The 11,885-nt window shown below is 49.1% G+C and overlaps 1 pseudogene; it reads right to left on the minus strand.

Annotated features, from left to right (window-relative positions):
- Positions 1 to 6,134: 6,134 nt before the first annotated feature.
- Positions 6,135 to 6,216, minus strand: LOC120096861 (U4 spliceosomal RNA; annotated as a pseudogene).
- Between the last annotated feature and the right edge of the window lie 5,669 nt (positions 6,217 to 11,885).

The following is an 11,885-nucleotide window of genomic DNA, read 5'->3' on the forward strand; positions in this document are numbered from 1 at the left end:
GGACGCCTGACCCAGAAGCGACTGTGTGTGACCTCTAGCCAAAGTCAGACCAAACCTGAGGGTGAAGACAGTGAACCTGACAGAGGTTTGGAAGCATGCAGCATCAGAGCAAAGCAACCAAGGAAATCAGCATAAAGATTATCCAAAGACTGAGCACAGACCTACCCCATGACCCAGCTAGACCCTCCCAAGAATCCACAGTCAGGACGCTGGGTCCCACCAGAGAGATACTCAAACACCATGGCTATTGTTGGACTTCTCATGATAGCCAGGAAATGGAAGACAGCCCCCGGAAGGAGAGATGGATTAAGTACATAAGAGTCATATGCCTGGTGGAAATTTTATGAAACCACAGCATGTGCACGAAAGTGGAGGGGACTGGAAATTATTATGTTAAGTGGAACCATCCAGTTTCAGAAAGATAAATAGCACAAGATTTCTCTCCTGTGGAACCCAGATCTAAAGTTTTATGAGGGGTGTGTGTATGTGTGTGTGTGTGTGTGTGTGTGTGTGTGTGTGTGTGTGTGTATTTGTGTTGAATGTATACATGCTTCCCATGTCTAAATGTTTTGCCTTTTAAATGTAAACATGTTTTACATTTAGATGTATGTATACATGGATGCACATGTATGTGGAGGCCTGAGGTTGATGTCAGGAAATATTTTCCACAGTGCTTCTACCTTATTCGTTGAGACAAGGTCTCTCAATCAAACTCAGAGCTTACCTACATGGCTGGTCTCACTAGCCACCTTCCCTGGGGACACCCTGTCTTCACTCTTAAAGCTGGAATTACAGGTCACCCACCACATGCATTATTTACATGGGGTCTGGGGGTGTGAACTGGGGTCTTCATGCTTTTATAGCAAGTGCTAAGGCACCTTCCAGTCCCTCGAAAGTGATTCTGAGGTTGCATGTATCAGGAACAATGACACCACTTGCAATTAAAAAATAAAGATGGGAGGAGAGAAAGCTTTGATGACCTCTGTATTCGTTGTCTCATTGGTGTCACAAAACACCTGGAGAAAGTGACTTAAAGAAGGAAAGGTTGCTTTTGGCTCACAGTTAAGGGTGCAGCCCATCACAGTGGGGAGGTCAAGGCAGCAAGGGTGTGAGGCAGCTGCTCGTGCTGTACCTGCCATCAGGAAGCCGGGAGAAGGATGCTGGCTCTGAGCTCACTTTGTTCTTCCAACTCATGATCACAGCACGTGGGAGGATGACACCCATATTTGGGGTGGGCCACAGCTCCTCAAGTAGCCCAATCTAGGGACTTCTTCAGAGAATGCCCTTATGTTTGTCTCTGAGGTGACTGACTATCCTGTCAGGTTGACAATATTATTAACCCTGCGTATTAGTCAGGGCTCTCTAGAAGACCAGGATGGGTGGAATGTGTGGACACAGAAGGAGATTCATTGCATTGTCTTACATAATGGAGTCTGAGCCATCCACCCAATGCTGTCTGCAGGCTGGAAATCTAGGAATTGCTCAGTCCATGAGGCTGCATCCATCAGTGGTCCACGAAGGGCTGGAAAATCCCCAGAGAGTTTCTGGTGTTCAGGGCATGTTTGAAGGCAGCGGGTCTGACATCAGCAGAGGTTGGCAGCTGTGGTGACAGTGGCAGCATAGACACACACACACTCGACACCAAGAAGGGAAGCCAGGCAGGTGACCTTATATTCATTGCTTTACTTTTTCCTTCTTTATACCTGGGAAGCCGGGTCCCTGATTTAGTTGATCTTCTCTTGAGCAGCCTCACATGCCCAGATTTGTGTCACTCCATTGGTTCCAGATCCCACCAGGTTGACAAGATGAAAGGCCTCGTAAGTGAACTTGCTGGAAGGTCATCTGGAAAATTCTGACACTCAGATGTCACATGGATAAAATGTTCAGAAGTTGCATGCTTGTCACAAAGGAGTGAGAACCTAAGTTGGGATCATCAGAACCCACAAAAATGTTGGTGAGCATAGCAGCCTGTCTGCAGAGAGGACATGAGAAAGCCCCAGAGCAAGCTGATTAGCAAGATTAGCCATACCAGAGTTCTGAGTTTGATTGAGAGTCCCTGCCTTGATGAATAAGGCTTGGAAAAGCAATAAAGGAAGATCCCCGGTGTCCAGCTCGGTCCTCAGCATGTATGCACGCACAGGCACACCCAAACACAGATGGAGAGGGAAAAGGCCATTTGTAATCCCTCAGAGTGCTGTGCCTTCAGTTTGTGCTGACTAGCTTTTCATCAACGTGACACAAGCTAGGGTCGTCTGGGAAAAGGGAACCTGTCTCCCTCGGGGTTTCTATTCCTGCGCAAACATCAAGGCCAAGAAGCAAGTTGGAGAGGAAAGGGTTTATTCAGCTTACGCTTCCACATTGCTGTTCCTCCCAAAGGAAGTCAGGGCTGGAACTCAAGCAGGTTGGGAAGCAGGAGCTGATGCAGAGGCCATGGAGGGACATCACTTAATGGCTCACTTCCCCTGGCTTGCTCAGCTTGCTTTCTTAAGAACCCAGGACCACCAGCCCAGGGACGGCACCACCCACAATGTATCCTCCCACCCTTGATCACTAGTTGAGAAAATGCCTTACAGCCGGATCTCATGGAGGCATTTCCTCAAGGGAGGCTCCTTTCTCGGTGACAACTCCAGCTTGTATCAAGTTGACTCAAACCCAGCCAGTACTGAACCTCAGTTGAGAAGACACCTCCATAAATTGCATATAGGCAAGAATCTAGGATGTTTTGATGATTGGTGATTGATGAAGAGAGCCCAGCCCACTGTGGGTGATGTCACCCATGGGCTAGGGGTCCTAGACTGTGTTAAACAGCAAGTGGAGCAAGCCAAGGGGAGCAAGCCATTAAGCACCATTTCTCCACATTCTCTGCTTCAGTTCCTACCTCCAGGTTCCTGCTTGAGATCCTGCCCTGACTTCCCTCAGTGATAGGTTGTGACCTGAAAGTGTTAAGATAAATTAAACCCTTTCCTTCTAGGGTTGCTTTGGTTGTGTTTGTTATCACAGCAACAGGAAGGAAACTAGGACACAGTTTACATGCCTATGCTGTGAATAAAAATGGCCCCTGTAGGAAGTGGCGCTATTAGGAGGCATGGTTTTGATGGAGTGGGTGTGGCCTTGTTGGAGGAAGTGTGTCACTGGGGGTGGGCTTTGAGGTGTCAGGTGCTCAATCCAGGCCTAGTGTCACTCTCGCTTCCTGCTGCCTGCCCATTCAGATGTAGAACTCTCAGCTCCTCTCCAGCACCATGTCTGCCTGCATGTTACCATGCTTCCCACCATGATGATACTGGACCAAACCTCTAAACTATAAGCCAGCCCCAGTTAAGTGTTTTTCTTTATAAGAGTTGCTGTGGTCATGGTATCTCTTCAGAGCAATAGAAACCCCAACTAAAACAGGCTGTCACTTGTCCTTAATATTGTCCCCATCACAGTCTACAAGTGATCACATTTAAAGGGAAGAGTGTCCTATTCTGTGCCCTTGCCGGCAGCCTCTTGCCCCCTGAACAAGTGGCATGTGCTCCTTTAACGAGGGCCCCTCAGGCTCCTTAAGCTCTCTGTGCACTGTAACTCAATCCAGACTTTTCCCCAAAGAGTCGGCTATGTGTTGATGTGGATGAGGGGGCTCCTGCTTGGAGTTAGTCCTCCCCAGCATATGTCCTAGAGGAGTCCCAGCTGTGCCGTTCCTCTGACGGGAGGTGGAAAGGTGGAGGTGCCTTTCGCCTGCATCTGAGGGCAGGGTGGAAATCTCAGCAGCCTTCTTCCCAGCTCTGATCGGCTCTCTGCCCAGCACCTACATAACACTGACTGGATGCTTGTTACAAATGCAGAATCTCAAGCTTGCCCAGGTCTGCTGAGATGCACCTGTGTCCTAATAACACTCCCAGAGAACACAAAGCCATAGGCAAGAGAACTTAGCTCAGAAAATTCAGCTTCACCTAGTGCTGTTTGCAATATGGCCACTGGGGGGCACCAGAGCTAGATGTTGGAGAAAAGATTTCCCAGACTATCTGGGGAAAAAAGACATTTAAAACAGATGCTTTTCCACCTAGACCTCAGTACAAGAGCCTCTATCCAACCCCCCCAACCCCTAAGCCCCCCAAATTGTTTCATTAGAAAAGTCCTTGTAATGAGCATGTAAGTATGTCAATCAAAAGTAAGAGGCTGGTTCCCATTATGGAAACCCTAGGTCACAGGCCAACATGCTAGGCCCAAGGCCTCAGACCCTGAATCCGATATTCACACTGTTTCCACTGCAGCCAAGTCCTGTCTATGCCTGGGCTGGGTACCTCCATGCATGATATACAGACATTTGGACTGCAAGATTCCCAGGATCCCTCTGGTTTCAAGGCTGAGGCTCAGACTGCGGGGATCATTTTTCTGCAGCCTTTCATGCTAGTCCCCAGAACTTTCCAAGAAGAGAAAAGCAGGCTCTATGCCCTAGGTCCACAAACAGAACATACTCCTGCCTGTGGTATGCTCTCGGAGACCTGAAGCTTGCTGAAATGGAAGTTCTGTCCCACCTAGGTATGAAGGTTTCCAAATACACGAAGGCAAACGGCACTTGGGTCTCTTTGCTACAAACTCTGGGCCTCAGTAGGGAGGCAGAAAGTAGAAAAGAGGAATCAAGCAGGAAACCTTTCTAGCTAGTCAAAGATGGAGAAACTGAGGCCCAGGAAAGGAAGTGGCTATATCCTAAGTCCTCATGGGCCCATCACTGGTAGAGCAAGGAATGGAACCCAATTGTCTAAAAGCTAGGAGCAGCACCCCCGTGCTGGTGCTTCCCTCAGGCCCCTGGACTCAGGGAGTGGGCACCCATGAGCTCTCTCAGGAGAAGCTGCCAGGGCCAGCAGAGGAAAACCAGAATGCAGGGGCTTCCCAGACTCCTGTTCTTGTGAAAGCCCAGCAGACGGCAGCCTATGAGTGAGCCTGTGGCACCCAGAAGGGCAGGTAAGAGGACAGCAGGGCCCTGTGTAGTGATCAGGGACAACCTCAGGAGATGACTCATATGTCAGAAACATGAAATGTGGGGACAGCTGTATGGACGAGAATGAATGATGGAGATTCAGAGTGGTGAAAGTGAAGCCATTTATTTGATGGTTTTGCAAAGCCAAGTGTCTCAAAAATTAACGTGGGGGAAGGGGGTACCTGAGATGGCTCCACACCAAAGGCACTGGCCACCAATCCTGAGTGTGGGGGACCCTGAAAGCGCTGCTAGTGGCCAAGAATCGAACCACAGGAAGCAAGAGAGAACTTGTTCAGGACGACTTAGCCGGTTCAAGCTTCTTAAGTCTGATCCCTTAAATATTTTTGACATAATTAAGCACAGACATAAAGGGATAATCTCTTATGCAGTGTAAGAGCATCACCTGTCAATAAAACGCTGAATAACCTATAGCAAAGCAGGAGAGAATAGAAGGTGGGACATCTGGCGGAGAGAATGCAATGCTGGGAAAGTCAAGTGCATGGGATTCACCACCAAGACATGGAGGAAATCAGACATATGAAACTGAGGAGAGGTAGCCAGCCATGTGGCAGATATAGAATACTATCAATGGCTTAATTACGTTCCAAGCTAGTTGCAGAACAAGCCTAGCTTAAGGCCTAGGCATTAGTTCATCAATGAGTTAGCCTTGTGTCATTATTTGGGAACTGGGTTGGACATAGAAAAGAACAAATGGCTACAATTCAACCTTAAAAAGATTTCCTTGTGTCAATTGCAAGAAAGCCTAACGCACAACTACATCAGAACTCCTTTGCCAAGCATATATCTTTTACAAAGTACCTGTGACCTCTTTCACAAGCGTGGATTCTATGGCCTGAGGAACAGTCTAAGGAGGAAGGGTTTGTAAAATAGTGAAGCTCTTCTGCAAAGCTCTTGGGACCTCTTTCATAAGAATGGGTTATTGGGGCGAGACCTGGATCTACAGATAGCAAAACCAGATAGGATCACAGGCTAGTAAATAACTTCCCTCCCAGCCCTCTGCATGGGAAACAGGTTTTCACATTCTTTCCTCTGAAGAAAAAAGTTTGAATGTTTAACCATTCTGGATTCTCAATTGCTATCTGTAAACATGGGGGCCCCGTGTCCTTCTACACACAGACACACACACACACACACACACACACACACACACACACACTTTTTCTTTTTTTTTCTTCAATTAGCAATAATCACGCCTCGGATAAACCTCATTGGCTATGATACTGCCACTGCACAAAGCTACACACACACACACACATTAAAAAATTAAAATAAAATCTAACAGCCCAAAGAATACATCAGAAAACTCTTAGACCTGATAAAGACACTTAGTAAAGTAGATGCAAAAGTCAACCTAAAAAATCCAACAATCTTTAGGAACAGCGTTAATGGACACGTTGACAGAAATAACAGGGAAACGCTCCCATTCACAATAGTCTCAAAAAATTACACACCCAGTAGTCTCAAAAAATCACACACCTTGGTAAGGAAGTGAGCTTTATAATTAAAACTTTAGACCCTGAAGGAAGGAACGGCAGAAGCCCCTGAATGATAGGAAGACATCTCATGTTCACATATGGACCAGCAGAATTAACACTGTGACGTGGCCTTATCAGAAAGCAACACTCAGGTTTAGTGTTATCCACCAAAATCCCAATGTCATTCTGTACCCAAATAAAACCAAAAAATAATCATAAAATTCACCTGGAAAAACCCAAGATTCTGAATAGCCAAAGCAGTTCTGAGAGAAAACAGCAGTTCTGGGGTATCGAGATATCTACATTACACTACAGAGTCACGGCAACAGAGACACCACGGCGTTGTCGCCAACATGAGCAGGCAAGCCAACAGACGCAGGACCTAAACGAACCCACAAAACTCCAGCCACCTGCATTTAGAGGAAGGGGGGCAAAAACACACGTTGAAGAGAAGACAGGCTCTTCAACACAAGGAGGAGGAAACTGGAGATCCACGTGGACAGGATGAAACCAGAACCCCATCTTTTGCCCTGTGCAAAAGTCAACTTCAAATGGATCAGCGACCTTAATGTAAGAGCTCAAACTTGGAAGCTGTTACCAAAAGAAGAAAAAAAAAAGAGGGGGGAAAATATTTTAAGATTTTGGCACTGCCTAAGACTTTCTGAAAAGGCCTCCAAATGCCTAGGGAAGAATAGCAGGAACTGACAACAGGATCACAGGAACTTTAAAAGTCTGAAAGCAGTGAAGAAACAATTAACGGAGTGGAGACAGAACGCCCGGTGGGAGAAAAATCTCTGCCAGATATACATCTGACAGTGTATATGAAGAACTCAACAGATTGCCCAAGGTAACATCTCAGCTGTCCACAAGGCTCCTGCCAGCATTAGAATCCCTCACCCTCTCCCAGTGCCTCCACGGGTTCAAACGGTAGGGAAGTCTGCTGAGCCTCGAGGGCGTCAGAAGTTTGGAAAGCTTCTGAATTGGGCAATTTTCAGTTCCTCCTCAAATCTTGAGTTCTGCATTGCTAAAGATTTTTTTCCCCTATTGTTTCCTGCTACACAGAACAAGGCGTTCCCCTCCCACCAGCCCTGGGCTTTGTAAGGATGACAGTGGGGACTTGGGGCTGAAAGCGCTTCACAGCAGAAGTAGGGGTGGGCGCCGTGCACCGCCCCCAGCCTGCAGCCTGGGTGTAAGATGTTCTAAGTGTCTCTTCTTTGCTTCCACTGGGAACGTTCCAGGTGCCTGTTGGGTTTTGAACTTTGAGGGTGGGGCAACCGGGTTTGGGGACAGATGGAGCCAGACAGCGTCCCATAGGGGCTCTGGGCATGCCTTTCCACCTCTGGTAGCCTTGACTTCCTGGACTGTGATGGGAACAGCATCTGCTTCCTGGGGTTGTTGTGCAGATTAAACGAGCCATCAGGTATATGCCAAGCACAGGAGGGAGGGATCTATTGACCCCTGGTGTGAATGACTACCGAACACCAGCTTTGTCAGACCACCGTGTGCCATGCTGCACTGGGGTCAGCTCCACAGCCGGAGTCTACTGAGGAGCTGCTCAGGGAGGATCATGGGATGGCTGCAGGTCTAAGGGTACCTCATGGACCAGCCTCGTTGAAGCCTCTGTCTAGGCTCAGTCATCTGACAAAGAGGCAAATGCTCTTAAAAAACACTAAAGTGCTTTAAGTTATGACGCGGTGAAGAAGATGCAGGGTTTTCTGACAAGGAAATGTCACTCCGCACTGGGTGGAAAAGAACCATGGGGCCAGAAGGAGGAAATCTAGTTGCAGATACTAAGAGTAAGGGCCACTGGGCTGCTGCCTTCTGCTAGCTCCATGACATCCAGGTAAGGAGAACGGAGAAGACAAAGGAACCGTGGACAAACTAGACATATAGGTCAGTGATGTGCTCTTCCTGACCCTTCATGGTGCCTTTGTCTGAACCCAGAGAGTGCCCAGGACCAAGAGCTCACTAAGGCCCAGCTCCAGGGAAATACTGCTGAGAGTTGCCTGGCCATAGTGGAGGAGACTGGGCAGGGAGAAGGAGGGATGGTGGGATATTCAACTCTCTGCTCTCTTGCTGTGAAGTTTAAACTGTTAAAAACAATGAAGTTTATTAAAAAGCAGAGGAAGAGGACAAAGTGGGATGGGAGTGGAGTCAGCACCTCCTCGAGGGAGTCTTCCCTGACTGCAGCTCACGCCAGAAGGCAAACTTTCTCCCTTAAGGAATCTGTGCCAGCATTGTGTCTCACTGCCTGTGCCCTCCCAGACTAACAAGTTTGGCTGTTTCTGCAGCAGCTGGCCTATTGGCCAGGAGTGGGGGAGCAGCAACAGGGCTGAGACCCTCTCACTCCTGCCTCAGTACCCGAGAGGTCTGTGGAGAAGAGCAGTAGCTGTCTAAGTAGCTGTAATTGTCCTGCCCCTTCTGAGGACAAGATAAATGCAGGGATACATTGTGCTGGGTACTTGACAAGCCACTGCTGCTTTGTCCATCTCTGTGACACCCTGGGATGTGAACCCATGAAGCACAAGGCCCATGTGGACTTTCACTCTTCCTACCGCACGTGATGTCGGTAAGGGCCTAGGCACAGGAAGTCACCTGTTCCTACCTGGTGACTCAGTGGGCTGCCGAGGAGGAGCAGACAATGGTCCTCCTCCAAGGGGCCTCGCCCTTCCCACAGTCCCCCACACTCTCCCCACATGAGACGTCCCAAGGCACTGGGTGACTCACCAGCAAGCTGCACATGGCTGGGGATCACTCTGCCTTCAGAGGCGGGTAAATCACGACTCAGACTCACACAGAGGCTTGGGCCCCGAGAGACAATGGAGCGTGTGTGCACACAGGGGAGTGTGGAGGTGTCGGTAGTCCATGGGCCTGATGTAGCACATACCCCCTGTGTCATGAGCCGGGTGACCATCAGCGACTCAAACTCCCACTGCTTGTCCTGTGAGCCCTGGAAGACTGTGGAGTGGGCGCCACTTGGGTGAATGAGGGAAAGATAGAAAGGTAGGGATGGGGGGTGGTTGTGCTGGGGGGTGGGGGGTGGGTGGAGGAGGTGTTACTCAGCAGCCTCGCAGTGCGCCCCTTAGGAAGCTTCATCTTTGACAGGAGGAACAGGTGGGTTACAGGATGTTGGAAAGATCCATGGAGTCCAAATAGCAAAAATAACCGAAAACAGCCAAAACCTGGGGAGACTGCACGATGGGACTGGTGCGGGGGTCGAGCTTAGCATGGCTGGGCAAGCCCCAGAACTTGCTAAATGGTCAAGGTGCTCTCACGCGTATCTTCCCAGGACTCCCGTGGAATTCCGGCCTGGCTGCTAGGGTTGGAAGGAAATGCTCCCCACGTGTGGTATGGGATGGGGGCGTCCTGCCTACAATGGTGTCTCCGACTCCCACAGGTCTCTTCTTACAGTGAAGCTCTGAGCTGGGTGGTCTGGGGTTGGGCTCTGCATTCCTACTCTGGTGGTGGTGATGCCGATGGCCAGTGCAGTGACCCAATCACATCATGGTGCATTGTGCTGGCTTGGCAGTCAAAGGGAAAATGTCTGTATTAAGTGTTAGGCTTCTAATGCTGTGATAAAACACTACAACCAAAGCAATGTGTGGAGGAGAGGGTGTATTTAGCTTATGCTTCTCCATCACAGTCCATCTCTGAGAGAAGTCAGGACAGGAACTCAAATAGGGCAGGCACCTGGAGGCAGGGCCTGGTGCAGAGGCCACGGAGGGGTGCTGTTTACTGGCTTGCTCCCCAAGATTTGCTCAGCCTGATTTCTTACATACCCCAGAACCACCCTGCCTAGGGGTGGTATTACCCACAGTGAGTTGGGCCCTCGCAAATCAATCACTAAGAGAATGCACTACAGACTTGTCCACAGGCCAATCAGGTTTCTCACTTGAGGTTCCCTCTTTTGGCATAAAACTAACCAGGACAGTGGCCATATATTTCAGTATGTTCGGGGAGCCTAACAAAATGCAGATTCCTGGGTCTAGCTCATTGGATGCTGACGCAAGTTTACCAAATCCGCCCCATTCCACGTATTACCTCTATCAACCCCCAGAGCTAAAAGCCCCACATTCAGGCTACGTGAATGGATATGGTAAGTGTCTTAGTCAGGGTTTCTGTTCATGCACAAAACATCATGACCAAGAAGCAAGTTGGGGAGGAAAGGGTTTATTCAGCTTACACTTCCACATTGCTGTTCCTCACCAAAGGAAGTCAGGACTGAAACTCACACAGAGCAGGAACCTGGAGGTAGGAGCTGATGCAGAGGCCATGGAGGGGATGTTTCTTACTGGCTTGCTTCCCCCGGCTTGCTCAGCTTGCTCTCTTATAGAACCCAGGACTATCAGCCTAGGGATGGCACCACTCACAATGGGCTGGACCCTCCCACCCTTGATCACTAATTGAGAAAACGCCTTACAGCCAGATCTCATGGAGGCATTTCCTCAAAAGAGGCTCCTTTCTCTGTGATAACTCCAGTTTGTGCCAAGTTGACACACAAACCCAGCCAGTGCGGTAAGTCTCTAAAACATTCAACCTGGTCACTCAGGAGCCAAAGCGTTGAGTACTGCCTGTTTATCCTGTGGGCACCGAGTCTTTCATTCTATGAATGTCGATTTAAATGCCAAGGGCTTGACCACTCTCTCCCCAAAGCCATCCCTGTGAAAGATCAGGATTTCCATACCCCACCTAAGCTTATCTACGGGAACTTGGTTGGGTATCAGGTCATTGCAGGGCCACAATCTTGGCATGTCATCACTGTGTTCATTTCCTGAAGCTGCCTTCTGATAACTCCGTGGCTTCCAACCACTGAGATGTATCTGCCACCATTCTGGAGCCAGATCTCTGAAAGTCACTGTCACTGGGTTGTCATCAAGGAGAAGCCATTTTGCCTCTTCTTGCTTCCAGTGGTGGCAAGCCAGTTGCTACCACATCCTTCTAAGTCCAGCATCTTCGGTCTCTCTCTGTCCTTCTCCTCAGTGTAGCCACCTACCACTCTCTCCAAAGGATATCCAGGCCACCCCTGACCCTTAACTTAATCAAATCCTCCCAGTCCCATTCCCAGGTTTCAGTAGTCAGGACCTGATATTGTTGATTCATTTCCTGGCATACCAGTGGCCTCAAGGCCCCCAGTTCAGCTCTCCGGAAGACAATTCACCAGCCCCTGCCCTCAGTGCCTGTGTGCTCGTGTGTAGCCCAGGGAAAGAAGTCAGTAAGTACCAGCAGCAAAAAGGGGGCAGAGAGCTTGAGTGGAGAATCTGAATATCATGACGTCGTGGGAAGAAATCAGGATTAGGATGTGGGAGGAAAGCCGGGCAGGTGGTCCTGGGTGCTTTAGGAAAGCAGGCTAAGCAAGCCATAAGGAGCAAGCCAGTAAGCAGCACTCCTCCACGGCTTCTGCTTCTGTTTCTGCCTCCAGATCTCTGCTTCAA

This window comes from Rattus norvegicus, chromosome 14 (assembly GCF_021556685.1).
Source record: "Rattus norvegicus strain SHRSP/BbbUtx chromosome 14, alternate assembly SHRSP_T2T, whole genome shotgun sequence".
NCBI classification, from domain to species: Eukaryota; Metazoa; Chordata; class Mammalia; order Rodentia; family Muridae; genus Rattus; species Rattus norvegicus.